Source organism: Sorex araneus, chromosome 5 (assembly GCF_027595985.1).
Source record: "Sorex araneus isolate mSorAra2 chromosome 5, mSorAra2.pri, whole genome shotgun sequence".
In the NCBI taxonomy this organism is placed as follows: Eukaryota; Metazoa; Chordata; class Mammalia; order Eulipotyphla; family Soricidae; genus Sorex; species Sorex araneus.
The window spans coordinates 56259117-56285164 of NC_073306.1; the positions used below are offsets into that span (position 1 = coordinate 56259117).

Consider the following 26048-nt stretch of genomic DNA (forward strand, 5'->3'; position numbering starts at 1 on the left):
GGTCTGCAGGCTGGACTGGGGGGTCCTTCACCCCGAAATTCCCAAACTCCCCACCACATCCTACTAAGGCCCTCAGTGCCCACTCTAGGGGCTGGGAGGGGACCACGCTGACCCCACTCCACCTCATCTCCTCCCTGAGCCTCAGTTTCCCATCTGCAGGCCCCACCCCCCAGGCAACTTGGGTGCTGGCGGGCTCCAGTCTCCTCCTTTGAGCAAGGGAGCATTTTCATGCCGGGACCCAAGCCGAGAGACAGGGATAGAGATTGAGGGTCAGGCCAGGGGCCCGAGCCCCCTCCTCCAGGGACCGGGAAATGGGGTCTGCCTGACATTCCCCAGTGGGGCAGGGTGATGGCCCAGGGGCAGAGACAGGAGGGGCTGGGTGTGGGGACAGCCCGGCAGTGTCAGCCAGAGGAGTGTCCCACCTGCGGACCCCCAGCCTGGCGGCGAGGGGGAGCCCCGGGCCACTCGGGTAGCAGGTGTCAGTAAGACAGTGTCAGCCGGCCCGGTGTACCAAGGGGCTACCCCAGGAGCACCCAAGGCCCCGCGTGGCCTCAGGTACAGGAAGGTCACCTTGCAACACCTGGCTTTTGTTTGGGGACCCCACCTGGCAGTGCTCAGGGCTTACCCCGGCTCTCGACTCAGGAGTCAGTCCTGAAAGTGCTCGGGGGACCCTACGGGGTGCCGGGGATCGAACTGGGTCTGCCACATACGAGACCAGTGCCCTGCCACCGTGCTATCGCCCTGGTCCCTGGACACACCACTGGGGGGTCACAGACGTGTCCTTCCTGCAGGGGATTGGACCCACCTGCCCCAGCCTCCATTCAGCCCCCACCAACCACCCTGCACCTGCCCTGTTGGGCCTGGGCACCAAGGGACACTACGGGGACCGACCCCGGGAGCTGCCCCTGGGCCTGTCCCTGCACCTGTGCTGTAGGACGTGGCCACAGGACCCCCAGAGCACAGCAGTGGGGGACGAGTGGCCCACGTGGGACCACAGGTGACAGATGTCACTCCAGAACAGAGCCTGTGGGGGCTCTGGGGTCAGACCCAGCTCCTGGCCCTAATGCTGGGGAGAATTATTTAGGGGTGTGAGGACCGGGAGGCCCTGGACCCCGAGGTAAGGATGAAGCCAGGCGGCTCTGTGGGAGCCCACCAGGGGGCGCCACTTCTCCACCCACCCCAGAGGTGGACAGCCGGGCGGCACGAAGGAGCAACACGCCCAGGAAGTAAATCTCTCCCGGGAGCGCGGCCCGCTGAAGGCTCCCGGCGAGGATGGACGACGGACAGGGGCCTCTGAAGTGTCCACCCAGCGGCTGTGATCCCACGTTCTTTCCTCCCCTTCACAGGACCTACGGGGGGTTCAGGGGGTTGGGGGAAAACACACACTGCATCGCCTCTCACAGGTCCCCCCACCCTTGCCGCCCCTAGGACTCCGGGACTCCTAGCTGATGCCGAAGGCGCTGCAACGGGGGTCTCGGGGAGGAGGGACGTGCCTCGCCCGGCAGAGGGGCAGGAGCTGAGGCAGCCAGAGAGACGCTCAGCTCCTGACCCCTGGATCACTCCCAGCTAATACAAATAAATACGCTGTGTCACCGCCGGTCTGAGCCAGAAACCAAAGCGAGCCCTGGCAGGGATGCGGCTCTGCCGGAGGACACCGGCCTGGCGAGCGCGAGACCCTGGGTCTACCCCCAGCACCGCGACGATGATACCAGGAACAGACCCGCTGCCCCTGCCTCCCCGTGCCCTCTCACCCGCGTCCTGGCCCCGCCCCAGAGACCCCCTCAACGCCTGACCTCTCTCTAATGCTCTCGCCAGCCCACCCTCCCACTCTGCCCCTTCCTGCCCGGGACCCTCAGGTTCGCCCAGGCGTGGGGCCCCAGCCTGGTGCCGCCTCCAGCCGTGTGCCCCCCCCAGCCACGGGCCGGCTGTGCCCCCAGCAGCCACGCCAGTCGTGAGCACCAGCCCTGCCTCTCCGCCGCCCAGGCTCACCTGGTGGCAGTGGACCATCGCCCCACGGGGCCCGGCCCCTCTCCCGCCCGCCTCCCAGCAAACCTGGTCGGCTCCACCTGCCAAACATGCCCGGGGCCTGACCTCCTGTCGCCTCCCCCACGAGCATCCCGGTCCCCAACCACAGCGCCTCTCCCCTGGACCACAATCAGCGCCTCCGCCTGACCCTCCACCCACACCCACACCCCACACGCTTTGTTCTCCACATGATGAAGGGTCACTCCTGGGCCCAAAACGGCGAATGCATCCCTCCTCGGAGCCGATGCCTGGGCCTTGCCCGGGCCTGCCAGGACCCACCCCGGAATGCTGCCTTGACTTCAGATCTCTCCCGAGCTCTTTCGCTCTGTTCACAAGGACGGAAGTGCGACTCCTCCGGCAGGCACCGCACAGCCCTGCCCCAGGGCCTTTGCACCTGCCGTCCCAGCTGCTCGGATGCTCTTCCCTGCCTGGACAACACGCTCTGCACCAAGGTCACCACATCAGACAGGCCCTCCAAGGCACCGTTCAGAGCCGCACCTAACCACCCTCCTGCCCGGCCGGCCCAGCCCCCAGCCCGGCGCCCCGGCCTCTGTATACCCAACACCTGCTGACTGCTGTGTGTTTCAGCCCTCCGCATCACTTTCCTGTGGCAGAGGGTGGGCTGGCCAGAAGGGAGGCAGGCAGGGGCGTGCCTGGCCGTGGCGCGGTGCCTGGCACACAGTGCAGCCCAACGTACACTTGCTGGGTGAATGGCAGACTTCTCTGGTCCCACGGCGCCGCCGCGGCTGAGTGCTGCCACCGGCCATCCCGGAGGGAGGAAGGGAGAGAGGGAGGGCGAGCACCGGGGCCAGAGGGGCCCAGCCTGGGACTGCCCGCCCTCCCCAGGGCAGCTCCAGTGTGCAGGAGGCGGCACCCCCAAACCAGTGTGGGAGGAGGCCGGGCCGGGGCCAGACGGAGCAGGGGAGGCATGGGGCAGCACGGGAGGACGGACTGGGACTATTTTTAAAAACTTGCTCCCAAAAAGATCACATTCCTGCCCTGATGAGTCAGAAGCACGTGTCCGAGAGAGGGGCTGGGACCCCGCGCCCGGGCCAGGGGCCGCCCCCTGCGCCCTACCCACGGCAGCGCTGGCAGCAGGTACACACACCGGTTTTCCCACAGGGACCCCTGGGGGGGCGGGGGGCAAGGTGGGCACGGGTGCCCCCCCCAGCTGGCAATCCCCCCCTAGCGCGTGGCAGATCCCCCGAGGGCCCATCCAGCTCAGGGAAGGGGGGGACATGCCCTCTGTCCCACCAGTGAGCTGGGGGCAGGAAAAGAGAATGACCTTGGCAAAACTCAGGGCCAGAAACGGCCCAGCCCAGCCAAGCAGGGGGGCCGAGAGGCGGCGTGGCCGGCACCCAAACCCCACCATCCCAGGCGTCCCCGGGCCGCCCTTCCCCGGAGGAGGCACATGCCAAGGGCACTGGCGGTGCCCCCGGGAGCTGTGGCTGCAGGGCGTGGCCACCAGGCGCAGGCCGGACCTGTCCAGTGTCACAGAGAGGAGAGAGCCGCGGCTCAGAGGGAGGCAGAGAGCCAACCCGGGGGGCAGCGGCTGGGGCAAGCCGGCCCCCTCCCCATCACCCACTTGCCGTGCTGAAGAGGGTGGGGGACCCATGGAGGTGGGAGAGGGGCAGGTGGTGTCGACCCCTGAGTGGAAGTCTCCCTTGAATCCTGCTGCCCTGGGGTGGAGCCGTAACCCCCGGGGGAGACAGACCCCAGACTCGGGGCCCTCTTTCGGGGTCAGCTTCAGCCACGCTGGGGCCCCACAGCCCCGGAGCGGTGGGAGACCAGGAGAGAGAGAGGAGAGTCACCCTGGCCAGCGGGGTGCTGCCTACACCCACGTGAGCACTGTCTCTAGGACTCCCCAACCCCCCACTTCCTGCTGCAGCTGTGGAGCACGGCAGCACTGGCCAGGGGAGGGGGGGACAGCCAAGTCCGTCGTGGCCTCTCCATGTCCAGCACTGCTCTGCACAGCCCCCCAGTGCTGCCCGGCACCGCTGTTCCGAGGGCTCCTGGGCACCCCTCAAGCATCTGCTGATCCACAGAGCCTTAGCAGGCCCCAAGCCAGGAGGCGTGAGGCAGGACACCAGGGCTCAGCCGTGGGCTGGCGGGCCAGCACTGTGACTCAACTCCCGGGGGACCGAAGAGTCCCGTGCTTTCCACGGGCCAGCTTGGGGGACACAGAGGCTGGGCAAGGAGCCGGCACACAGAGCCAGGGCCCTGCCAGACCCCGCCACCCGCCTACCCGCCACATCGTGTCTCCTGCTGGGAATAGCGGGGCGGGGGTGGGGGGTGGGGGAGGGGACCTTACTTCCCTCGTTTTATTCCTTTTTTTTGGTTGGGGGGAAGCATTGAATTTCAAACCTCCCATCCCGCCTTGATTCACGCGACTTGCAATCTAGTGATCCCACAGAGGCCGTGGTTCTCGGCCAGAGGCAATTCTGTCCCTCCCCACCCTTATCCTTATCCCCCAAACATTTGGCAAAGCCCGGAGATAGACCGCCTGCTGGCCTGGAGATACGTTGGTTGTCAACGCTGAAGGGACAGGGAGTTGTACTGGAGTCTACGGGGTACAGGCCAGGGACGCTGCTGACCATCCCTCAGTGTCCTCAGGCCCCCCTCCCCCACCCCGCCCGCAACCCAGAGGAATATCCGGCTCAAGCGTCAGTCGCTCCGAGGTAACCCCTTGGTCCACGGGCGTCTAGGCAGCCCTGCGGGCTCAAGAGCCGATGGTGGCCTGTGCACAGAGGCTCGTGCTCCTGTGCTCAGGCAGTGCCCCTGGCGTCTGTGGCTGAGAAACACCAGAGGACAGGTTCCCCCACTTGCCTTGCAGGCGCCGGGCCTGGGTTCCACCCCGGCAGCGCGAGTGAAACACAGAGACTGCACCGGGCGGAGGTCACGGTTGCTTGCTCTTTGAACTCTGTCCTTCGAGACAGGACCAGGTCATGACCCACTTCTCCGTGCCGGAGGCACCGAGGGTGGGGTGCAAGGGCAGGAGGCTGACCGGCTCCGTGAGGTGGAACCGCAGCTAAGGGCGTCCATCCCCACACCGTCCCCGCACTGAGGCTGCCTCTGGGGCCACAGACATGCAACCAGGCCAGGCCCTCCATGGCCCGCGCCCCTGTGTGTGTGGCCGGGCCTCAACCCTCACGGGTCTTCACGGGGCCTCCCGCTGGGCAGCAGGCTAGGATCTGCCGGACCTTCGCGGGGCGGAGACAGACAGGTGTGGCCCAGGTCGCTTGGACACAGCAACAGGCACCAGTGATAGAGGACAGGTGAGGTGAGGACGATGGGTAGGGGGGCCGGGGGGCGGATGCAGTCCAGGGAGTGGTCCTGAGCCTGGGGCAGGGGCGGCCGCCAGCCTCTGCTGCTTGAAGCCATGGACAGGAGCACCAGCAGTGGGTCTCAGAGGCCTGGGACAGGACCACAGTGGGAACAAGGGAACACGAGCCCTGCAGGAGGGAGGGAGGATAAGGGGAGCCTTCAGCAGGGGCCCGGGCGCTGCCCGTCCCTGACACGCGTACCGAGAGGGTGGGCACCAGGGCCCAGGCACTGGGCACGGGACAAAGGAGCCCGAGGCTTGGGTTGCCCAATGCCGAGGAGGAGAAGGAGTGCGGGCAAGGTGGCCCAGCAGGTCCTAGCTGCTTGGTAAGTGGCCACAGCTATTTCAGGTCCATCACGCCTCTCACTCCCTGCATCCGGCAGCAGCCCTCTGGGAGGGGCTCCCTGCAGATCAGGAAACAGGCAGAGGGCGGGGCAGAAAAGGCTCCAGGTGGGCGCTCTGGGGTCTGGGCGCAGCCGCACCTCAAACCTCGCCCTGGGAAACGCTGACATGAACAGACCAAACCTCGGGGACCCCCACAGCCCTGGGGAGTGGGTGAAGCCGCACACCTGGAGAGCTTGTGGCCCAGAGAGCACAGCAGCCCGGCCCCTGGCATCGTGGGCACGGCTGGAGCTGGGCCAGGCGGGACTCACAGAAAGAGCCTCCCAGGGAAGGTCTTGCTCACTGCGCATCCAGGGCTGGTAAGCGGCTGGGACGGTTGGTTTGTTGGATTTTTTTAGGGGGTAGGGGGGCAGACCCACATCCGGTGAGACCCCAGCGTTCCCCCAGGCCCAACACTGGCCACCACCCAGGAGAGGCCCTCAAGAGATACACCACGTGACACCCAGCCCGGGTGGCACAGCCAGCAGTGGGGGTCGAAGCCCCTGGGGCCTCGGCCAGCTGTGGGGAGCGTCCATGCCCTCTTGCAGCCCACGGGCCGGGGCACCCCAGTGAGCCCGGCACTGTTCCAGCCGTACAGGACGCAACAGTCAGCAGAGATAGCGGCTGCCTGCGGGCACCCCAGCTGCATCCTGCCTCCCCAGAGCAGTTCCTGAGGCGCCCACCTCCCCCCGCCCCAGAACCGGGTCACTGTGGAGCATCAGGACCTCCTATCAGAGGGGGCTGGAACAATAGCACAGCAGGGAGAGCGTTTGCCTTGCACGCAGCTGAACCAAGTTCAATTCCCAACATCCCATATGGTCCCCCAGCACTGCCAGGTGCAATTCCTGAGTGCAGAGCCAGGAGTAACCCCTGTGCATCGCCGGATGTGACCCAAAAACAAAAAACAAACAAACAATAAAGAACCTCCCATCAGAGCTCCCCATCCCTGCCCCCACCTGAGAAGGGTCTAGAACAGCCTCCGTCTCCTCCTAAGGCGGCGGGGTGGGGGGGGTCTTAGCACCCGGTGCCCGCACCCCCACACACATACCCAGATGTAACCCAGGCTGCCACTGTCCCTCCCGGGCGCCCACTCTGTGCTAGGCGGTGGACCCCCACTCAAGACCATGCCCCTTGCCAAGCCTCCGCCAGGGACAGAGACACGTCCCACATGGCCCTGACCTGCTGTCCCACGGGAAGTCTGGCGCCACAGGCCACGGCATTCATGGGAGACTCCAGCCACGGCCCCACAGGCCCCTGGGACACACGAGGGCCCCCTCTCGGGTCCAGCCCGAAACCGCTGAGTCCCACCCGCCCCTCCCCAGGACTCTGGGCACTCTGAGGGTCAGAGGCAGCCCCCGGGCTGACACCTGCGAGCTGGTGGCAGGGGGCCACGGCGGCCTGCGGCTGAAAGCCCCCTCCTCCTCGCCAGCCAGGGTTTGGGTCCGGGGCCACGTCCGCCGCATCCAGGGCGAGCCTTACCCCGGAACGGCGAAGCTCAGCCCGCCCGCCGTGTCGCACCGCACGCCCGGCGCCTAACCAGCCTTCCACGCCGGCAGGCTGGGTGGGAAAGGAGAAAGCCGGGGCTCGGGGACGCCCGGGGAGGGGTGCGGGGGCTCACGCGGCTGGGGTGGGCCCGAGGGCCTGGGCAGCCCGAGCGAGGCCGTCGCTGGCGCGTTCCCACGTCGGAGCCTGCCGTCTGCACGGTCCCTCGGGCCCCAGGAGGGAGAGGTGCGCGCCACATGAGACCGTATTAGGGCAAAGTCAAAGAAAGGGGCTGGAGTCGTGCCCACTGCCTGGCAGGGAAGGGACATCAGCTTGTGTGGCCGGGGCCCGGAATGTTCCTTCAGAGCTGGCGGGGGGCAGGCCAGGAGAACCCGGAGCCTGGCAGCCCCAGGGACCCGCGGGGGCAAGGGGGTGCTAATGGCACCGCATCGGGTTTGGGTCAGGGGTACCGCATGCTGGGTCAGTCTGGCTCGGCCACCAATCTGGCAAGTCACTTCCTCTTCCTGGGTCGTGCCGAGGCCCCACCACCCACCTCCCTGAGGTGAGGCCCGGGTCTGCCACCCTGACATCCCCACCCCACCCCCAGCTGCACAGGCCCACCCTGTGTTGGCCAGAAGCAGCCCGCAGGCAGACAGGTGTCCCTCAGCACCAGGGCCAGAGCCGTGAGGGGGAAGCAGCTCCCCGGGCACCCACGGGTACTGCACCCACCCCACCCGCTCCTCACCCCACAGCCCTGCCGCAGCCCCAGAAGCTGAGACTCAGGTCTCCAGAGGGGACCCCCCGGCCCCAAACCCAGGTCCTCACGCTTGCCTGTGTGTTAAGCTCTCGGTGGGCGGGGACCATATGGGGGCCCCCAGAGCCAGGAGAGGGCCCAGAATCCCACCCATGGCTCCTCTGCACGCCCCTATCCAGGGCCGAGTCCTGCCTGCCGGGGACCTACGGCAGCCAAACAGGACGCTGGGGCCAGGCGTTCGGGGGTCCGGGAGCCCACCTGCATCCCTGGGCAACCCACAGGGCCCGGGCACGGCCCCGAGCAAGGAGACTGCGGGGACTGGGGGCCTTGCAGGAAGATCCTCCCGATCCGAGCTGGGCCCCCCTCCCTAGCCGAGTAGCCATGCCGCCCTCTTCATCCGTCTGTGTCCCGGGAAGAAGTCTCGTGCCTCCTGAGCCCTGCGAGTCCGGTGAGGGAGCGAGCGCCCCCTCTCCCCCCCCAGGTACCGGCTTCTCTGAGCCCTGAGCTGGGGTGCGGGGCTCCGAGGCCGCCACACCCCCAGACAGCCCGCACGGGTTCCCATGCGGCGTTCCCCTGGGTTAATATTTACCCACTTGTGACCCGAATCTTCCGAGGCATCAGGCATTCCCGAGTCACCAGCCCTGAGGACCCCACCCAGGCAGACAGGTAGAGGGTGGAGCAGGGTGCTGAGTCAGAACAGGGGCCTCCCGGGGCACCTCGCCCCAGCCCGGGGAGGAGCACAGAGCCTGTCCCCACCCGCTGTGGAGCCTGCACGTTGCTCCACTCCACAGTGCCCTGCTCTGAAGACCCCCGGGCCCCCTAACAGGCTGATCCATTCCCACAACACCCAAGGCACGTGGCGGGGGAGGGGAGGGGAGGACGAAGGGGTGGGAAGGGAAAGGCTGGGCTCCAAAAGCAGCGGCCCGCGGTGAGGCTGACCCCCAGCTGCGGCCAGAGAGGGCCCTCCACACCCACTCTCCCCACGCAGACTTCAGATACAGGGGTCTGGCCCCCACGGAAGCCCCTTGCAAGCCCTGAGTCCCAATTCACAGATGAGACAACTGAGCCCAGAGCCTGCCTTGGGTGGGGCTCGCCAAGGCCCCCACGGGAAGCCAGAGGAAGAGAGCGGGGTGGCGGGGGCTCGAACCTGGCCTCCCGACCGGATGAAAGAGACAACGAGACCCATGGGCAGCCGCCCCCCCACACACACACTCCAGGCCGCCTCTGAGGCTGCGAGTCTCGGTGCAGGCTGCCTGCGTGTCGGCTGTGCACGGGCCCCGTGGCAGAGCTCTCCATTATTCCTGGAAGCTAAGACGGAGTGGCCGGCCGCCACGGGACAAGCTAAGGGACGCCTCGAGCACAGCAAGGCAGAGACACCTCCCCAGGACGCACCGCTGACAAGAGTAGAGCAAGAATCAAAACCAGGGGGTCTGTGGGGCTGGAGCGATAGCACAGCGGGGAGGGCGTTTGCCTTGCACGCGGCTGACCCAGGTTCGATTCCCAGCATCCCATATGGTCCCCTGAGCACCGCCAGGAGTGATTCCTGAGATGCAGAGCCAGGAGTAACCCCTGAGCATCACCAAGTGTGACCCAAAAGGCAGAAAGAAAAATAAAAAAACAGGGGGTCTAACTGCAGGGGCACAGAGGTGCCACCCCCATAGTCTGTGCTACACACCATACACAGACACACACAGACACACACACACACACACACACACACACACACACGGAGGGACCCACTGGGGGACAGCAGCGAGGGGCTCTCAGGTTCCAAGAAGACGAGGTCTCCAATTCTTGCTTCTCCATGCTCCCACCTAACTGGGGGGAACTGCGTGTCACTCCCCTGCTGGCACCCTATCCAGGAGCCACCAGCACCCCAGCATGGCCACAGGGTCATTCTTGCCGAGCCATCGCCTCTCATCTCTCTGTCCAGCAGCGGAGCACAAGAAGCTGTCCACCTCCCCCACCAGAGGGGCCCGCCTTCACCACCCGGGAGCAGAGCCCCCCTCCTATGCCAGGGGCTCAGGCACCCCCCCTCCTTCCCTGTCTCCCCCGCCCCCTCGACTCCCACTTCTGAGCATGGACAGCTGTCCATGAGGAAGTCTTCCCCGCCGCCCATAGGGGGAGCTGGCTCCAGACCCCTGAGACCCGGACTGGAACCCCTGGCTTCCTCCCTTCCAACTGCCCCAGGAGACTCTCAGCCCCCTGAGGGAAGAGACAGCGCTGTCGGGGCTACACACCCAAGATCCAAGGGGCAATAGACGGTACACTGGGGGAGGGGCAGCTGGGGGAGGCGTGGTGGTTGGGCAGATGGAGAGACAGATGGGTAGATGGTGGATGGATACGTGGATGGGCGGGCGAATAAACGAACAGATGGATGGATGGGTAGGTGGATGGATTGTGGATGAATGGATGGGCAGTGGGTGGGTGGGTGGGTAGATGGATAAAGACTGGGTGGACAGATGAATGGTAGATAAATGGACAGATGGACAGACGGGTAGTGGACGGATGGGTGGGTGAACGGGCAGACGGGTAAAATGTGTGGTAAGGCAGGAGGGCAGGTGAGGGGATGGAGAGAGGGACAGTGGGCGTGCAGAGGGCAGACGTATAAATAAGCAAATAAAAGGCAGGAGCCCCTGAGCAGAGGCCAGAGATCACTGGGATGTGGAATTTGAGGCTCAGCTACCCAGAAGTCCCGGCTTTGCCCCGGGTATTTAGTGTGACCCAACCTCTGCCCGCACTGCCTTCCAACCTAGCCGACCTGACCGTGGCCGGGGTCTCTCCACCAGGCCAGAGAAGGCAGCAGGAGTCAGGGGCCGCCTGGTCTTCTCATCATGCTCCCAAGGCCTCCCCCTGGACCGCAGCCACTGCTGGTCTCAATACAGACTCGCCGGATGAATGATAATGTGTGAACCAAAGACCAAAGGGGGTTTTTCCAACAGGGAGATGTCTGGGTCCCAGTCCAGGCCTGATGTGAAAACCCTGCAAGTGGGGGACACTCAAAAATTTGTATTTGGTCAAAAGCTTCCTGGCAGTCCTCAAGGTCTGGGCAGACGAGTCTGTGGGGAGGAGGCAGAGGCTACTGCAGGGAGTGCCGTTGGGGGCGGTGGGGGCGGTCTCAGGACAGAGTGGGGGAGACCCTGTCCCCAGCTTAGCATCCCCAGCACCTAAGCATTTTCCCGCCTGGAATCTAACGGCCTTCACAGGGTGGCCCTATAACGACCGACCTCATAACCACTTTTTTTTTTAAGTACATTCAAAGATTCCGATCCCAGCCTCAGAGCTTAGTCTCTTGGGGATGGCCAGAGGCCACTCGAGCTTCTGCTGGGACCCCGGGCCTGTGTCCAGCACCTCCTGCACTCCTCACGGCTGGCTGGCGACACAGACCCCGGGAATCTACCTCGCGGCTGGGAAGCAGAGACCCAGCAAAGAAAAGCGCGAGGCCAGAAGGATGCGACTCTTCTTGCGGGCGCCAGCCCTGAGCCGGCCCGTCACCCCCACGCCCAGACCCTCGGGTGAAAGCTCAGGGAGGTCTGGGGGCCCCGGAGGGGGGCTGTGCTGCGCCAGCGTTTATAGGAGTGAGCCCCAGAGCCAGGTGAAGCCAGCGCTCACGCCTCACAATCCCGGGGTCCCTCCCTGGGCAGGAGGCTCCCCACACGCCCCAAACTGGCTCCCAGGGGAGTCAGCCCCCCTCACCCTCTGCCCCCAAGCCCGCAGAACCCTTGTCCGAGATTGTCTCAGTCTTGCTACCCAAGAAGGTTCCCGCTGGCCCCACCGCAGCCCGACCCAGGGCAGGGACCAGCAGCGGCAGGACAGCCTGTCGGTCAGGGGTCTGCAAGTCCCCGGCGAGGCACAGCGCGGGAGAGGTGTCCTCCCCATACCTCCTGTCCACAGTGCCCGAGTGTCAGCATTCAGCCCTGGGCCCGGGGAGATGGGACCACAGAGTAAGGCACTTGCTCTGCATCCGGCTAGCCCGGGTTTGATCCCCAGCAACCCCCACAGGGTCCTTCAGACACACCCAGGAGTGACCCCTGAGCACAGAGCCAGGAGTCAGCCTGAGCACCGCCAGGGGTGAACCAAACGCTGAACATAAACTGTCGTCTTGAAGAGCCACCGACAGGGGCCCCCGGGAGCCCCCGCCCACACCGGGGAGCCTCCCACGCCTACGCGGCCCCGCTCCACAGCCAGTCTCAGAGACGCCACGCTGCTGGGCCGTCCCTGGCAGACGGCTCTCTGGACGGAGTATCTGGGGGGAAGGAAACGTGTGCCCTGAAAGGTGCTAATTAATAGGTGAGCGCACGCCTTGGGTGTGGGAGGCCCTAGTTCCCACCGGGAGCACTGCTGGGGAAGGCTCGGGCGCTGGAAGCACACAGGACTCGCCCTCTTAGCGCTCAGCCGTGATAAAGGCGTCCCAAGAAGTCCTCCGACTTCAGAATATGCCGGAATCGAGACAGAGATGGAAAAGGCGGCGAGGCCAGAGCTGCCTGGCCCAAAGTCACGGGCCTCGGCAGTGGGGATGGGGGACGTGAGCAAGACAGGCCCGGGGGCCCAGAGGGGCGGGCAGCACACTCAGCGCCCAGCTGGCTGCTCCGTTCAGTCACGCTCTGATCATGCTGTCCCTGATCAGGGCAGGAGGACCGGGAGCGGCAGCCCAGGGCCGGGGCGTGAGGCCATGTCCACCAGCGCCGCCAGGAGATCAGCCCAGGATGCGGCCGCCGGAACCCCCTTCTCTATTCCGGGTGACCTTGGGGCCGGTGCCCGCCACTCCTCAGGACTCAGATGTTCCATCCGTAAAATTAGGAGCTGGGGCTGCTGATCCCAGACGGGTCCGTCCAGCGCTAAATGGGTCTCTGACTCCACCGTCCTACCCTCAGCTCCAGTTTCTGTCCCCGCAGCCACACCCTGTCCCCCGTCCCCTCCCGAGCAGCTGAGGCCTGCCCTCCCGCAGGGCTGCCGTGGGCTGGGCCGGTGGCCGGCTAGGGGCGCACGCGGGGCGGCTTTTCCTCATTTCCGGCGCGCTCTGCCGGTGATTCAGCCGCTCATCTGGTGCGGCCAGATGGGTCCCTCGTGGCGGGGTCTCCAGGGGGCTGGACAAGGCGTATCTTTCCGGCCGGGGCCCCAGAGGGCAGGTGTTGCTGGGCAGGAAGAGATGAGGAGGCAGCGAGCCCGGGGTTGGGAGGAAGGAGGGACTCCAGCGCCTGACCCCCGGGGGAGCCCGGCCGGGCCCTGTGTCTTGGCCCTCATCTCCCCGACGGGGCTCGTGAGAACCGCACAGAGAGCGCAGCACCTGGCGCCCGGGGGCCCATCACTGATGCCTGTGTGAGTCGTGGCTAGGCAGGGCTCGCTCCAATTCCTCAGTGCCACTTCCTGGTGCCCCCCCACACACACACACACAAAGCAACCAAGGGCAGGATGGAGGGGTGGGGGGAGAAAAGGGGAGACGTGCCTGACTCTGGCAGACCCCTAGACCCCCGCCCCCTCCCGTGCATGGGTTAGATGTGCCCGAACCCGGGCTCTCATCACACCTGCCCGACTCAGGGGCAGGAGGCAATGTCCCCGGGCACTCCTGGCTGGCTGGAGGTGGGGGCGGGATTAGAATCCATCTGGCTGCTCGGCTGGAGAGACAGGACATGGCTGACCTGGGTTTGAATCCCCGGCGCCACATATTCGGCACCGCCAGGGATGATCCCTGAGCTCCGAGCCAGGAGTTAGTGTTGAGGGCCTCCAGGAAAGGCCCAAAACAACTCACCAGGATCCCTAAAAGGGGGAACCCCGCTGCCGGGCCCGCGGGCCGGGGCTGTGCAGCCACTGTGGGGCCTGGCAACCTGGGGTCCTCCCTCTGAGTCGCCCCAACTGGTAACCCCTGTTGCTGGGGGCACTCGAGGCCCCCAGCTGGCCACGGGAGAGCGCTGGACCCCTTAGGTCCCTCTGACGCGGGTCCACACTTCACAGCGGGGCTGCCTCCGAGCACAGAGAGAGGCAGGATGCCTGCCCACGGTGCCCGGGCTCCCGAGTGGCCCCCACCCCGCCCCACGCTACCCGGGGCCCGACAGCAAGGCCTCCGCCTGGCGCCGGCCCAAGCAGCTGCCTCCCGGCGAGCCCGCCTCCCCCACCAGCCCCGCGTGACCCGTGTCCGGGATCCAGGCCTGGCCCAGCCCCAGGAAGTTTTCCAATCAGCTCCCCGGGGAGGAAGCCAATGCCCAGGAAAGAGCTGAACAACCCATGGGGCTCCAGGCTGCCGGGGCGGGAACGGGGGGCGGGGGTGTCCACTCCCCCTTCCAGCCGTCCAGCTCCTCCCACAGCACCACCCAACCCTCACGCTGCCCACGCTGCCCACGGCACGGGGAAGCCAGGAGGGGGCGGCAGGTGGTGGCGATGCACAGACACCTTGCCCCCCGCCTCCTGGGGGGACTGGGCACCCCTTCTTCCCACCCCTACAGAACAACAACAACAACAATTTTCAATGTCTCCTTTCCCATCACCCCTCCACCCTCTGTCTGTGTCCGTCGAGGGAGCCAGAGGCCCAGGGATGCTTCGTGGCCACAGGCAGGCAAGTGGCCGGACGTCACTGAGTCTCGAGAACCCTTTGGGCCGAGAGACTGGGCAGCGCCTGGGAGACGGGAGCCCAGCAGGGTTCTGAGAGCTGGCTCCCCGCCGGCCACTCTCCCTGGCCACTCCTCTCCCTGGCTCGTCTCCGACACTGGGGCGGGGCGTCTCGGAGCCCGTGCCCAGGGCCGAGGCTCCCACCTGCCTCGGCCACCAGCTCTCACCCACCGCCAGCTCAGCCCAGTGCCCAGCGCCCAGCAGACACGTGCAAACAGGGTGTCCGACTCCGGAGCCTGCTGGTCCCCCAGCTGTCCGCCCCAGGGGTGGGCCCGATTTGGCGGCTGGTGCCCGCTCACGGGGCGGTACCCTGTCTCCCGGGCCTCGCTGCCTCCAGCGGGGAGAACACGTCCAGCAGCCCCCTGCACTTTCCCCCGGGGAGCTGACAGTGCTCCCACTGCAGGTCCGAGTACACTCCAAATCCTCCCGTCCTCGCCCACCCCCGAGCAGCGACTCAGCTGGAAGGTCAGGGTCAAAGGCCAAGCCCTTGCCCGGCCACCCCCAGCCCATCCCCCTGGGCCACCCTCTGCTGCGTGCCTCCAGCTGCCCTCTGCCCCGTGCCCAGGCCCGCGCCTACCGAGACAGCGTCTCCCCCAGCCCTCCACCCGGCCCACATTCATCTCCCCCCGCGGCCTCCCCGCTGAGGAGCCCGGCCCAGCGTTCCTGCAAAGAGGGCGCCGACCACAGGCCCAAACACCCTCAGTGTCGCCAAGACCCACAGCCACGTGGCAGCCCCTCCTCCGGCCTGGACTCTCCGTGGCCTGAGGCACAGGCGCCCACAAGCTCTTTCCTGACACCATCCATGTCCGCTCCCCAGAACAGCCCCCACCCCCGTCTCCTCCCAGGCCCTTCCTCCTCCACCTGACCCCACATCCAGACAGGGGGGCCCTCCCATGCCCAGGACTCCTAATGAGCCGATGTAAACCCACCCCAGACTGGATTCTTGGACCCCCACCCCAAGCCATCTCGCTGCCTGACACCCCCCCACCCAGATGCTTTGAGGAAGACTCTGGGGCCAGGGAGCTGGTTCAAAGAGCAGGGCAGGTTGTGAACACACGTGCAGGAACCGCACGCCCTGTGCTGACCACCCCCGCCCCCCCACCCCTCCCCCCGACCCCCGCCGGCACTGCCAGGCCAGACCCCGGAGCCATCTGCCTGCAGCACCTCTGGCCCAAGCATGGCTGGGAGCAGCCCCGGTCTCGGCCCACCTCCAGCACTTCAGGATGTGGCCCCTACTGAGAAAAGAAGAAGCCTTGCTCAGCAAGCCCTGTTCTCCCTCGAACACGCATCTCGCATGCTGGTCCCTTGCTGGCCTGCCTCGTTCCACTCTGGAGAAGCCCGGGCTCTCTCTCTCGAACACGTACGTCTCCCTCTCTCTCCCCTCCCATTTTTCTAAGTAAGTTTCAATAAAAACTATCAATTCCTCTTTCCCGGCCAGCATCTGAACAACCTACCAGCAACTGCAGCTGACCCCAGCCCTGGAACAGAATCCAAACTCGGTCACTTCTCTCTACCTCTACCACTGCGACCCCATCCTGATCCACCCCCCCCCTCCAGATCCCCAGCCACTTCTCCCACCCACCCCCAACCCCGAGGTGGCCAGGGGCTCCTTCCCACAGTGGATGGGCAGCCCCAAAAGGGTTCCAGAGATGGTGGGGCATATCCCAGGAAGAATGCAGGCCCACGGCCACCCGCAGACGGGGTCGCACCCCGCTGGTCTTCCGGCTGCCCCTCACCCCCAAGGCTCCTGTCCAATGCTTCCACGGAACAGGCGCCCTATAGGAAGTTGCTTCTGAACCAATCATCTGGAAAGGAACCTATTTTAAAACAGAGCTCGTGTAACAGCTGGGCTCAGAGCTGAGGCGGGGAATCAAGCCATTTCTATGAGAGATAAAGGACCGGGCCGGGGAGGCAGCAGCCTGGCACCTGACCCGCACCCTGGTCCACTCCTGAGCAGAGCCAGGAGCAGCCCGATGCCCGTGGCACTGAGATGTGTGTCCCTGCCTGCCTGCCTGCCTAGAGGCCTCCCGTTCCCAGCACCTACGGGCACCCCCCTGTCCCCACGCCCTGCGACACAGGCCCTCAGCTCTTAGAGCCGGGCACGGGCTCTGCCCAGTCCTGGTCACAGCTGAAGCATCGCTCCTCGGAGAGGTGCCATCACCACATGCTGTCCCATTCGCCAGCCCCGTCACCACCTCCCACCCCCCGCCCCGTCACACCCAGCCCACAGCCCTGTCACACCCCGTCACAGCCCACACCCCGACATTCCCCGTAAATCACACAGGGCCGCCTCATCCCCGAGACTTGGCACACAACACACAGGTGCCTGGTCAACTAGTCGGCCTCGCTTTATGTCTTCCTGGCTCGCACATGACAGCCACAAGGCCAAGCCCTGTCCAGACGGCTGTGCCATCCTGCAACAGACACCATCACCGGCCAGCACCGCCTGCCTGCACAGGGACCCCTGCACTCTGGGTCACTCGGGGTCAGACCCACTGTCCCCCCCCCCCCCCGCACTCTGGATCAGACTCAGTGTCCCCCACCCTCTGGGTCAGGCCTTGGGCACTGTAAGGGAGTACTATCCCCACTAAACAGATGAGCAAACAGGGCGCAAGGGAATTGCTGAGGGTCCACCCTAAGCCCTGGACACAAGTGGCTGGCTTTCACCGGCCCACAGAGAATCTGGGATTAAAGCACCATTTTCATTTTCTTCTCTCCATATTTTCCAAGTTTTTCTTCAATGGTCAGGCAACACATGCATAATTTTAGGGGGGGAAAAAAACACTGTTTTTTTTTTAAAAAAAAAAGAAAGAAAGAAAAGAAATTCAAAGGTTCTGGGTAATGCCTGAGTTTCAGAATATTTTTCTTCAATTTCCAGAGACCCGTTATTCCTCCACTCAATTTACACCATTGTTTTTCTTGGGAAATGGAATCAAAAGCCGGCATTCTGAAAGCACGCTTCCAAGTCTGCCCACTTCAAACAATGAAGAGAGGGGAGTGAGAGAGCAAGTCCGTTTTGTGCTGGGGCTGGACTCGGGCTGCATACCAATCAGGAGGGGCCCCAGGCCAGGCACTCCAGGGGAAGGCGGGGCCCAGATCCAGCCACAGCCCCGGGACCCTGGACCCTGGACCCTGGGCTGAGCACTCCCCCTCGCTCCCTAGAGCAGAATCCCCCACACTTTCCGCACCTCCCCTACTGGACTCAGGGGGCAGGGCTGGGGGGGCGCGGGGTATCTTAGGCGGGCAGGGGAGAAACCTAACCGGGTCAAGCCAGGCTGCATCCACCCACCCTGGCCTCGGGACCTGGGTGGCCAAGCACACTCACCTGGAACTCCGTGAAGGGGTGAGTGGAGATGGGGCTGGTCCACGCCAGGGACCGCTGAGTATGGAGCCCCGGGCCACGTGCCCGACCACCCTTGGGTGGGAGCTGCCCGCCTGTCTCCCTCGGCGCCTGTGGGCCACGGTTACCAGCTCTTCCTGACACCGGGACCCAGAGCCCTTCCCGACTCTGCGGCTTCTATTTCGGGCCTTGGCTCTGGGGTCCCAGAGGCGGAGAGCGGACAAAAGGTGACCTGGTCTGCCTCCCCCTCAAAGGGAAACAGAATGGAAAAAGGGTGGGTGTGGAGGGGCGGGAGAGGAACCAGTACGCGGGGGCTGGGACTTGATGTTCACACACCCGCGGCCTCAGGAAGGTCACCGAATTCCGTCGCCTCTGTCTCCTGGCCTGCCAGAGAGCACCGAGGCATGTGCCCGCAGGACCAGGTGGGAGCAGTGGGAGCTGGCAGGGACCAGCACGAGTCAAGGGGAGGCGCCTTTGCCCGTAAGCGCCTGACAGCCTGCCCGATCGGCAGGGGCACAGGCAGTGAAAAATCACCCGACCGACAACCTCAAAACCAGTTCCTCGGATGCTGCCTTCCGGTAAGAGGAGGGGTGGCGGGAGAGTCGCCACTACCTCCTCGGTCCTGTTTAGCTGGGCCTGGCATTCCAAGGGCACTTCCCCCCTTACTCCAGTAGCCCTGAGGCCGGGCCAGAGCGGCTGAGGCCTGCAGAATCACGAGCAACCAGCAAGAACCCAAAGACAGGCAGGGCCGGGGCTGAGTGCGCCCGCAGCAGCGGCAGGAGGGGCTGGCGGGCTCCTCGGCCTGTGCCCGGAGACCTGTGCTTGGGGCTCACCTGGCACCGAGCCAGGCAGAGCCCGGAGCGTGTGCCCGAGGCTGCACACCCGCCCCAACCCAGCCACAGACAGCCCTGCAGTCGCCCAGGGCTCTCCCCCGCCGGGCCCTGCCACGCCCACTGCATGGCAACGGATGGCACTGTGTCACTGTTGTCACTGCGGATGGCACTGTGTCACTGTTGTCACTGCGGATGGCACTGTGTCACTGTCATTGTCTGTCACTGTGTATGGCACTGTGTCACTGTCACTGCGGATGGCACTGTGTCACTGTTGTCACTGCTGATGGCACTGTGTCACTGTCATTGTGTCTGTCAGTCACTGTGTATGGCACTGTGTCACTGTTGTCACTGCTGATGGCACTGTGTCACTGTCAATGTGTCTGTCACTATGTATGGCATTGTGTCACTGTTATCACTGCCGATGGGACTGTGTTACTGTCACCGCATATAGTACTGTGTCACTGTCACTGTATATGGCATTGTTGTCTCTGTCATTGTGTCTGTCACTGTCACTGTATATGTCGCTGTGTGTCACTGTATCACTGTATATCATTGTGTATCACTGTGTGTGTATGCCTGTGCATGTCACTGTATATGGCACTGTATCACTGTATGTCACAGTATGTCACTGTCACTATGTCTGTTACTGTGCATGTCACTGTATGTCATGGTGTATGCCACCTCATCACTGTCTGTCATGGTGTATGTCACTATGTCACTATCTGTCACTGTGTCTATCACTGTATGTCAGTGAACGTCACAGTGTATGTCACCTCATCACTATGACACTGTGTCTGTCAGTGTCACTGTGTCTGTCACTGCATGTCACCGTGCCTGTCACATCACTGTATGTCACTGTATATGTCACCATGTCTGTCACTGTATGTCACTGTGTCTGTCACTGTATGTCACTGTGTCACAGTATGTCACTGCATGTCTGTGTATGTCAGTGTCGCCATGTGACTGTCATAGTATATCACTGTGTACGTCTGTGTATGTCACTGTGTATGTCGCTGTATGACTGATGGAGGTAGGCAGGCAGATAGAAAAGAGCCCCCCACGGCAAAGGAATCCCTAGGGAGTAGTGAAACCACCAGCCCTAAGGCTGTCACTAAGGCTGACCCAGGACACAGGGACTAAGGCCTGGTAAGACCTTTACCCAGAGCCAGCCCAAGACCAGAGAAGGCTGGACCCACTCTCCAAAAGAAGCTCGGCAGGAACAGAGAACAAGAAAAGGAGCTTCAGGGGGCTGGAGCGATAGCACAGCGGGTAGGGCGTTTGCCTTGCACGTGGCCGACCCGGGTTTGATCCCCGGCATCCCATATGGTCCCCCAAGCACCGCCAGGAGTAATTCCTGAGTGCAGAGCCAGGAGTAACCCCTGAGCATCGCTGGGTGTGACCCAAAAAAAGCAAAAAAAAAAAAAAAAGAAAAGAAAAGGAGCTTCAGAGAAGACCATCCCAGCTCTGCCCCCTTGGCAACAGCCCTAGCAACGGACTCTTACCTAGCCAGAAAGCCCCACAGGGACAGGCTGGGGAAAACCCTACTGAAGCACCTTGAACAAAGGAAGCGCCACATACCCAAGCCCAGGTTCTGCTCTCGCCCATCTGGCCGAGCACATGTGGCGTCAAGCACGTGTCGCTGCATCTCCCCTCCTGAGATGTGCACCAGGGCTCTCTCCGCCTTTGGAGAAGCCCGCGTCCTCTCTGCAGCACAGCACTCTCTCTCACTTTCTCTCCCTCCTTCACCTGCCTAAACGTTCCAATAAAATCTGTTTTACTTCACGGCCCGTCTTCTCCCGAAGTTCTTTTCTGCGAGACAGGACAAAGCACCTGGAGACCCGGGGTAAGGCCGAGGGCTGACTTTCCTTTCCTGCAAAGAGCAATCCCTTGCTCCAGCCTGAGTCCGCGGCGCTCGAGAAATCGGGTGGTGGGGATCAACCCCCAGACCGAGAAGACCAAGTGGATGTCAGGAGTGGCTTGACCGTCTCAGTCCTCGCCTTCCCAGCGGGCCCCAGGGTGGCAGAGGCAGATCGGGAGAAAGTCTCCATCTCCCGACCTCACACAAGCTACCCACAGAGACCTAACAACTTCATCACTGTATGTCACTGCGTATGTCACTGCACCACTCTATGTAACTGTGCGCATGGCCAGTTCCCGGTCAGAACCCAGGGACCCGTCCGCTCAGTGACACGCCCCTCCCACACCACCACCACACTCCACACGGACGGACAGAGGCTGTGCTGCTGCCTTGGGCCCCGAGCCCTGTCCACCCGGCCCGCATCGGCACTGGGCGATCTCGCTTGCCCTCGGTCTACCCTCGGGCACCACCCTCCTCTCCTCCCAGGCGCCCTGGAACGTCTGTTCAGAGGATGGCAGAGCCTCTCGAGGAACAGAACCTCGTTCTCACCCAGCTTCCCCTCCTGCAGCTGCTTGCGCATCTCACAGCTTTCCCGGGTGAGAGTTCATTTGAGGGCAGTTGACAACCCGCCCCCCAACCCTAAGCAGGCCCAGCCCAGCAGCTGCCCCTCACTCTGCACCCAGGGGACGTTCTGGAATGGTGTCACATGCGCAAAAGCCTCCAGGACTCCCGGGAAGGAGCTGCACCCCTGCTGCTCTCGGCATGGTCCCCCACTTTGGGAGGGTATTAACAACCAGTTCTCTCCGGGGGAGGGGGGCTGGGAAAAACCTGATTTGCAGTTTGCCAAATTTTTTGAGGTAACTGCTCTCATGGTACCCAATTTCAAGCTACCAAGCTGACGTCAGTAGCCATAGTTGGGAAGAATAATGCTGTGGCACTCTGCGTGAGCATGAAGGCCCTTAGGAGAGACAAATACAGAGATAGAGTGAATGTAGTAAAAAAAGCAGGAAGCACGTGGTGTCTTACCCTTGCTGTAGTACCATTGCTTTAGTTACCCTAGCTTAGGGCTGCAGCAATAGCACAGCGGGTAGGGCGTTTGCCTTGCATGCAGCTGAACTGGGTTCGATTCCTACATCGCTCTCAAAGAGCCCGGCAAGCTACCGAGAGCATCCCACCCGCACGACAGAGCCTGGCAAGCTACCTGTGGCGTATTCGATATGCCAAAAACAGTAACAACGAGTCTCACAATGGAGACGCTACTGGTGCCCGCTCGAGCAACTCGATGAACAAGGGGATGACAGTGCTACAGTGCTACCCTGGCTTTAGTATCATTGATCTTAGTATGATTTTAGTGTAGTTGATTTTGCCAACTAATAGTGTGGCTGTTACTCAGGGCCATGCATACAACACTCCTAACCAGCTCACAAAATCCCTAATATTCACCTGTAAGCTCAGGCTGGGGGTGGGGCTCAGAGACACACCCCTGGCTTTGCATGTGGGAGGCCCAGGTTTGATGCCCAGAACTGCATCCCCCGACCCTCGACAAACCCAAATCCCATCCCACACCCGGCAATCGGCTCCACCACGTAGTCACGACCCCCGACTCCCCAGGAGCAGAGTCCCCCCTGAGCACCATCAGCCCGGGACGGAGGAAGGTGGCCCTGATGCTTTCTGCAGAGGCAGACAGAGGAAGGAGCGGGCCGAGCACACAAGGCCAGGAAGGAACTGAGCGGGACCCCAGCAGTCTAGGGGGAGGGGAGAGAACTTTGGCCCGCTCCCGTGTTCGAGCATCTGACTCTCCTTCCTGCACTTCGAACCCCCAGGCCCAGTGGCTCACTCACCACGAGGTCAGTCGGGGACACGGGACCAAGCGCCAGAAGACACGCTAGCAGGAGAGGAGGGCCAGGACCGGGGACTCGGGGAGGCCCGGGCTGGAATCCTGGCTCCGACCCCGGCTGTGGCCTGGGGACGCCACTCCAAAGCCTGGATTCATCTGTAAAGTGGGTGGGACCCACCTTCCCCGCAGAAGGATCGGGGCTGCTGTCCAAACAGAGACAGAGGGAGAGAAAGGGCACAACAAATCTAAGTCCCATCATCACACCAGCACCTGGCACTGACATGCCATCCCGTGCACGTCCACACCCACCGCCAAGTTTTACTTATGAACCAGGGACAGTGAGAGAGAGTGACAATAGTTAAATAGAACAATATGTTGCAACAGAAGTCATAAAAATGTGGCTTATCTCTCTCCCTCTCTCCCTCTCTCCTCTCTTTTTCTCTCTCTTTCTCTTTCTCAAAAATACCTTATTCTGGGGCTGGAGCAATAGCACAGCAGGTAGGGCGTTTGCCTCGCACGCGACTGACCCGGGTTGATTCCCAGCATCCCATATGGTCCCCTGAGCACCGCCAGGAGTAATTCCTGAGCGTGGAACCAGGAACAACCCCTGTGCATCGCCGGGTGCGTCCCAAAAAGCAAAAACAAAAAACAAAACAAAACAAAAAACACCTTATTCTGAATCCAATTTTCACACCCAGACTGACTATGAGTAATTGAAACCAGAGAAAATAAAGCCACTGGGGCAGGGGAGTGGCAATAAGTGTGCTACGCACACCAGTTCATTCATCTGCTATTGGTCACATCAATGGGGCCTTTCACTCACTGACCCGGTACCTGGGCCCTGAGGAGTCCACTGGCTCCCCCTGCCTGCCCGCCCCCCCCCCCGCACCCCCCACTCCATCTGCTCCAAAGTTAGAACTTGAAGCAGCAGACTTTAGGAGCCTTTAGGAACTGGACCCTCAAGTCCTCCACAGGTGTTTATTGAGCCAATACTGTGTGAGTCACTGCTCCAAGCAGTGGTCAAGGACAGGCAGGGGTCCCGAGCACTTGGGCACAGACTCGGAAAGCCTCATGAACAAGAATCCTGGGGCAGCCTGGCTGAGCGGAGAGGGAAAGACCCCCAGAGAGAGCAGGTGAAGACCAGACCGGCCCGCTTCCTGGAGAGAGCACAGGGGAGGGAAGGCTTTCCGGGGATGAGGGAGGAGCAGGGGTGCGGGAAGGTGGGTGTGACAGGGACAGGACTGGGTGGGAGTCAGACTCAGACCCTCCAGTGAGGGCTCCGGGCTGCACCCAGAGACGGAGCGAAAGGGGAAGGGCACCCCCAACGCAAAGTCGCAGAGTTTGGGTTTCAAGTCTCCAGACCCCAGGCCCGGACCAGGAGGGTGATGGACAGACGTGCGGAAGCGTGCTGGGCGCTCAGCTGATGGCCACTCAGGCCACTCAGGGTGACAAGAAGCGGCTGAGCGGCTGAGTGGGCCAGACCCGCCAGGCTTTCTCCCGGCCCTGAGGAGCAGGTGGGCGGCAGGCGAGCAGGGCGGGACTCGCCCCTGCTCCAGTCCCCTGGGGAAACCGCAGGCTCAGATGGTTCAGCACCAGCCACGACCACCCAACCCCCCTCCCCAGCCCCTCTGTGATCGGGGGTGGGGCTGTCCTCAAGGTCTCCAGGCTCAAACAGGGTTTCTGAGGGGGGTAGGAGGGGGAGGGTCAGGACCCCACCCCAGGGAGAGGGGAGGAGGTGCTATCTCACTCCCGGACACCAGAAGGGCCAGGCTGGCCGCCCCCTCCTCTGAGGTCACCCTGGAAGCCAAGTGGGCTGATCTGCACCCTCAGCAAGGCACCCCCATACACACACACACACACACACACACACACACACACACACACACACACACACACCACACACACTTCCAGGCTCAAGGAGCGAGCGCCAGTCCTGGCCTGGCTGGGCTGGGCTGAGTGGCCACCGGCTTCCGGTGGCCCAGGGCACCCTTTCTTCCCATGCTCCCCTTCTGAGGCTGCTCTGCTCCGGACAGGCCCACCCCCGACCCCTGACCCTAGACCCCCACCCCCAGCCAATCCAGGACAGAGCAGGAGACAGTGAAGCATGGAGTGTGGGTGCGGGATTCCCACACTGCCCCTCCCAGAACCTTCTCTCTGTCCTCTGCCTCCCGCACAAAGCGGGGTCGGGAGTCACTGGAGGGGACAGGCCATGCACCGGCCCCCAGGGCCGGGGGCGCACACACCCGTCACACACTCAGATGACACCAGGAGGGCCCCCACGCACGGAGATAGACCCCGGTTCCAGGGCTGTGGCCGACAACGGCTCGGGTCCCGGGGGTCCCCGGGGAAGCGCCGGGCTCTGATCAAGGGGTCCGCGCGGACGGACGGACGGACGGACGGATGGACGGAAGAGCCGGGCGCCCCCGCAGGACTCGGGACACGCCGAGCCCACGGAGCCCGCCGGGACGGCTAACGGGACTCGGGCGCCACCCCCCCACCCCCACCCCCGACGCCCCCCGCCCGCCCGCCGCGCCCCGCGGGCCGCACTCACCGGCCCGGCCGCCCGGACGCGCCTTTGTTGTGTCCGCGCCGCTCACAAAGGCGCCGGCCGCCGGCCCCGCGCTCGGCTGCCCTGGCCGCGGCGGGCGCCCAGGGCCGGGCCGCCGCCCCGCGCCCGCCGCCGCCGCCCGCGCCCGTGGCCAGCTCGCGGCCCGGCCGGGACTGCCCGCGCCCCACGGCCTGCTCCGGCCGCCGCCCGCTGAAGTCACCGCTTAACCCCTGCCGGCCGGGGCCGCGCGGCCCGCGGGAGGGAGCGGGGCGGGGCCCGAGCGGCGGACGAGCCCCCCGCCCGCCCCCGCGGCGGCCACGCCCACGCCGCCGCCGGCGATGCCCGCGGGGAAACTGAGGCCCGCTCCACGCGCACCCCAGCCCTCCTCCAACCCAGTGTCTCCGCCCAACGGAAGGTCCCCGCATCACTGTCCCGGCCCTCGTCCTTCTCCTCCTCTCTTACTCCTCCTCCTCCTCTCTTCTTCCTCTCCTCCTCCTCCTCCTCCTCCTCCTCCTCCTCCTCCTCCTCCTCCTCCTCCTCCTCCTCCTCCTCCTCCTCCTCCTCCCTCCTCCTTCTCCTCTTTTCTTCCTCCTCCTACCCCTTCTCTCTTCCTCCTCCTCCTCTTCCTCTCCTCCTCCTCCTCCTTTTCTTCCTCCTCCTTCTCCCCCTTCTCTCTTACTCCTCCTCCTCATCCTCTCCCCTTCCTCTCCTCCTCCTCCTCCCCGTGATCCCGTGGGCTACTAGGTACTCAGGCTCCTGTGCTAGAGTTTGTCCCCTCCAAGGTTCTCTAGAAACGGGACAGATTCCCGGGCTGCTCCGGGAAGCCACGCCCAGCAGCAGGTGACTCCCCGGGGGTGCCTGGCCGGGTCAGACCTCCAGCCCCCTGAGGCTGGGGAGACAGCACAGCAGGTAGGGCGCTTGCCTTGCACTCTCCGGGAACCAGGTTTGATCCCCGGCATCCCCTGTGGTTCCCTGAGCACCACCAGAAGTAATTCCTGAGTGCAGAGCCGGGAGTTACCCCTGAGCATGGCAGGTGTGGCCCCAAAACTAAAACAAAATTAAACA

The 26048-nt window shown here is 63.9% G+C and overlaps 1 protein-coding gene across 7 annotated transcripts in view; it reads right to left on the reverse strand.

The window, feature by feature from the left end:
- Positions 1–25112, reverse strand: part of ARHGEF10L (Rho guanine nucleotide exchange factor 10 like) — a 109711-nt gene extending 84599 nt beyond the window's left edge. For all 7 annotated transcript variants that reach the window (XM_055140037.1, XM_055140036.1, XM_055140034.1 and 4 more), the window contains exon 1: positions 24987–25112. The gene's annotated coding sequence lies outside the window, so the exon portion shown is untranslated. The remainder of the gene's footprint in view (positions 1–24986) is intronic.
- Positions 25113–26048: the final 936 nt, after the last annotated feature.